We start from the raw sequence: 4,909 nt of genomic DNA, 5'->3' as shown, positions 1-4,909 counted from the left end.
CAACTTTTCCCAAATTTTCATCCCCAATTCGAAATTAAATGATTAAACCAACTATAGATTGATGGAATATAACTAGAAAAGGGTCAAAGAATCGGTACCCAATGATTTCCTCTTCAATTTCCTCTCACAATCGCCCTCTCCCGAGCTCCAAATCGATTTTCCAACTTTTGAAACTAAACCCTCGAAATTCATATTTCTGCCTAGCTATTTCCGCATATGCAGTCAAGGGACTGCATCTGCGGTCCCGCTATTGCGGACCAAAAGTCGCACCTGCGACTTTTCACTTAAAGGCCAGGTTCTGCATCTGCGACTTTTCACTTAAAGGCCAGGTTCTGCATCTGCGACTCCCAATCCGCAGATGCGGTACCGCTTCTGCGAAATTACCACTGCTTCTGCAGTTCCTGAAGAAATTCCTAAATTCCGCTTTTGCGCCGCCGCACCTATGGAACCCAAACCGCAGGTGCGGTTATGACAGAACCAGCAGCTGAAGCTGCAACTCTAACTCCAAAATCTATCCGTCAACCATATGAATTCACCCCGAGGCCTCCGGGACCTCAACCAAAGGCACCAAGAAGTCACAAACCACTACCCAAACTTGTACCAATCCTTAAAAAACCTAAAACAACATCGAAACCTCGAATTTATCATGGATTCAAGCCTAAGAACTCCAAGATTCTCAAAATACGCTTTCGATCAAAAAGTCTATCAAACCTTGCCCGAATGACCTAAACTTTTGCACACACGTCACATTCAACACTACGAAGCTACTCCAACTTCCGGAATTCCATTCTGAACCTCGGATCAAAACTCACTATCGGATCGAAAATATCAAAAAATTCAACTTTTGGCATTTCAAGCCTAAATTAGCTACGGACCTCCAAAAAACCAATCCGAGCACGCCCCTAAGCCCGAATACCCCAACGGAGCTAATGGAACCTTTGAATTTCCATTCCGAGGCAGCCTTCACACTGTTCCGACTACGGTCAACGTTCCAGCACTTAAGCTCTCATTTAGGGACTAAGTGTCCCAAAACTCTCCGAAACTCAAAACCGAACATCTCGGCAAATCAAAATAGCAGAAATAAACTCGGGGAAAGTAGTTAATAGGGGAACGAGGCGTTAGTTCTTAAGACAACCGGCCGGGTCATCACATCCTCCTACACTTAAACATTCGTTTGTCCTCGAACGAGCATAGAGACATACCTGAAGTAGTGAAAAGATGAGGGTAACGGCTGCGCATATCCTGCTCGGTATCCTAGGTCGCCTCATCGACCGGTTGGCCCCGCCACTGAACCTTTACTGATGCAATGTTCTTTGACCTCAGCTTTCTAACCTGGCTGTCCAATATTTCCACTGGCTCCTCATCATAAGATAGATCCTTATCCAACCGGACTAAACTAAAATCCAACACGTGCGATGGGTCACCGTGATATCTCCGGAGCATCGAAACATGAAATACCAGATGAATTTCGGCCAAGCTGGGAGGTAAGGCAAGCTCATAATCAACCTCCCCAACACACCTTAATATCTCAAAAGGGCCAATAAATCTCAGACTCAACTTTCCTTTCTTCCCGAATCTCATAACGCCCTTCATAAGCAAAACCTGAAGCAGAACCCGCTCTCCAACCATATAGGAAACATCACGAACCTTCGATCCGCGTAACTCTTCTATCTGGACTGGGCTGTACGGAATCTATCCTGGATCACCTTAACCTTTTCCAAAGCATCATGAACTAAGTCTGTGCCCAATAATCTGGCCTCAACCGGCTCAAACCAACCCACCGAGGATCTATATCGTCTCCCATATAAAGCCTCATACGATGCCATCTGAATGTTGGACTGATAGCTGTTGTTGTAAGCAAACTCCGCCAATGGCAAGAACTGATCCCAAGACCCTCCAAACTTAATCACACATGCACAGAGCATATCCTCAAGAATCTGAATAGTGCGCTTGGAATGTTCGTCCGTTTGCGGGTGAAAATGTTGTACTCAACTCCACCTAAGTACCCAACTCATGCTGAACGGCTCTCCAGAACCGTGATGTGAACTGCGTACCTCTATTTGAAATAATGGAAACCAGAATACCATGTAGACGAACAATCTCCCAGATATAGATCTCCGCCAACCGCTCCGAGATAAGTAGTACACATAGGAATAAAGTGAGCGGACTTGGTCAGTTGATCCACAATCACCCAAATAGCATCGAACTTTCTCAGAGTCCGTGGGAGCCCAACTACAAAGTCCATGGTGATCCGCTCCCACTTCCACTCCGGAATATTTATCTGCTGAAGCAACTCACCCGGTCTCTGGTTCTCATACTTCACCTGCTGACAGTTAAGGCACCCAGCTACAAATCCAACTATATCTTTCTTCATTCGCCTCCACCAATAGTGCTGCCTCAAATCCTGACACATCTTCGCAGCGCCCGAATGAATGGATTACTGCGAGCTATAGGCCTCCTCCAGAATCAACTCCTTAAGCCCATCAACATTGGGTACACAAATCCGACCTTGCATCCTCAATACACCGTCATCACCAATAGTCACATCCCTGGTATCACCGTGATGAACCTTGTCCTTGAGGACAAGCAAATGAGGGTCATCATACTGCCGCTCCCTGATACGATCAAATAAGGAAGACCGAGAAACCATGCAAGCTAGAACCCGACTAGGCTCCGAAAGATCCAATCTCACAAACTGGTTGGCTAAGGCCTGAATATCCATCGCCATAGGCCTCTCCGATGCTGGTAAATAAGCCAAACTCCCCAAACTCTCTGCCCGATGACTCAAAGCATCGACCACCACATTGACCTTTTCCAGGTGATACAAAATAGTGATGTCATAGTCCTTTAGCAACTCTAACCACCTCCTCTGGTGAAAATTTAGATCCTTTTGCTTGAGCAAGTGCTGCAAGATCCGATGGTCAGTATAAGAACCCCGTATAAATAATGGCGTCAAATCTTCAGGGTATGAACAATGGCAGCTAACTCAAGGTCGTGAACATGGTAGTTCTTCTCATGTATCTTTAACTGCCTAGACACGTAGGCAATCACCCTACCATCCTACATCAACCGCTCTGAGGCCAACCCTCAAGGCATCATAATAGACTGTATAAGACCCCGAACCTGTAGCCAAGATTAAAACTGGGGCTATAGTCAAGGCTGTCTCGAGATTCTGAAAGCTCGCCTCACACTCCTTCATCTACTGAAACGGAGCACCCTTCTGGGTCAACCTGGTCATAGGGGCTGCAATCGATGAAAACCCCTCCACAAAATGACGGTAGTAACCCGCCAAGCCAAGGAAACTATGGATCTTGGTAGCTGAGGATGGTCTGGGCCAACTCTACACGACCTCTATCTTCTTTGGATCCACCTGAATACCCTCACTCGATAACACGTGGCCTAAGAATGCCACTAAATCTAACCAAAACTCATATTTCGAGAACTTAGCATATAACTTCTTCTTTCTTAGAGTCTAAAGCATAGTCCTAAGGTGTTGCTCATGATATTCCCGACTCTGGGAATAAACCAGAATATCATCAATAAAGATAATGACGAACGAGTCAAGATACGGCCGGAACATACTGTGCATCAAATTCATAAAGGCTGCTGGGGCATTGGTCAGCCCAAATGACATAACAAGGAACTCGTAATGACCATACCAAGTCCTGAAAGCGGTCTTTTGGGATAGCTGGCTCCCGAATCCTCAACTGATGGTAACCGAAGCGCAAATAGATCTTAGAAAACACTCGTGCACCCTAAAGCTGGTCAAACAGATCATCAATATGAGGCAAAGGATAATGATTCTTCACTATAGCCTTGTTCAACTGGCTATAATCAAAACACATACGCATAGAACCATCCTTTTTCTTCACAAACAAGACCGGAGCACCCCAAGGTAATACACTGGATGGAATAAAACCCTTATCAAGCAATTCCTATAACTGATCCTTCAACTCAGGAGGAGCCGTACGATACGGAGGAATAGAAATGTGCTGAGTGTCCGGCAACAGATCAATGCCAAAATCAATATCTCTATCAGGTGGCATGCGTGGAAGATCAGCTGGAAACACATCGGGAAAATCCCATACTATTGGAATTGAATCAACCGAAGGGGTATCAATACTGACATCTCTCACATAGGCTAAATAGTCACACCCCTTGTTAACCATACGCTGAGCTTTAAGAAAAGAAATAACTCTACTGGGAGTGTGATCTAAAGTACCCCTCCACTCAACACACGGTACACCTGGCATAGCCAACATCACAGTTTTGGCGTGACAATCAAGAATAGTATAATGGGGCGACAACTAGTCCATGACCAAGATAATATCAAAATCTACCATGCTTAGCAACAAAAAATCGGCTCTGGTCTCAAAACCACTAAGAGCAACCAAACACGACCGATAAATGCGGTCCACCACAAGAGAATCTCCCACAGGAGTAGAAACATAAACAGGGAACTCAAAGAATCCCGAGATACACCCAAATGCGGAGCAAAATAAGAAGAAACATAAGAATAAGTGGTGCCTGGATCCAATAGAAACGATGCATCTTTTTGACAAGCCAGTATAATACCTGTGATGACAGAATCGGAGGCAATAGCCTCGGTACGGGCAGGAATGGCATAGTATCGGGCCTGGCCTCCCCCTCTAGGGCGACCTATACCTCCCCGACCTCCACCTCTAGCTAGCTGAGCATGTGGGGTAGCAACTGGAACTGTAACCATAGCCTGAGAACTTTGCGGGGCACGTTGTGGCTGAGAAGTCTGTAAAGGTGCACTTCTCCCAAGTCTAGGGCAATCCCTCACCACATGGTGTGTGGCACCATACTCAAAACAAGCTCTGGGAGAACGTGTTGGTTGTGACTGGCTCGGGCCAGGTCTGCTGGACTGACCTCTAAAAGCACCCCG

The sequence above is a fragment of the Nicotiana sylvestris genome, chromosome 1 (genome assembly GCF_000393655.2).
Source record: "Nicotiana sylvestris chromosome 1, ASM39365v2, whole genome shotgun sequence".
NCBI lineage: Eukaryota > Viridiplantae > Streptophyta > Magnoliopsida > Solanales > Solanaceae > Nicotiana > Nicotiana sylvestris.
The sequence above is the reverse complement of the archived record's forward strand: the minus strand, read 5'-3'. Positions refer to the sequence as shown.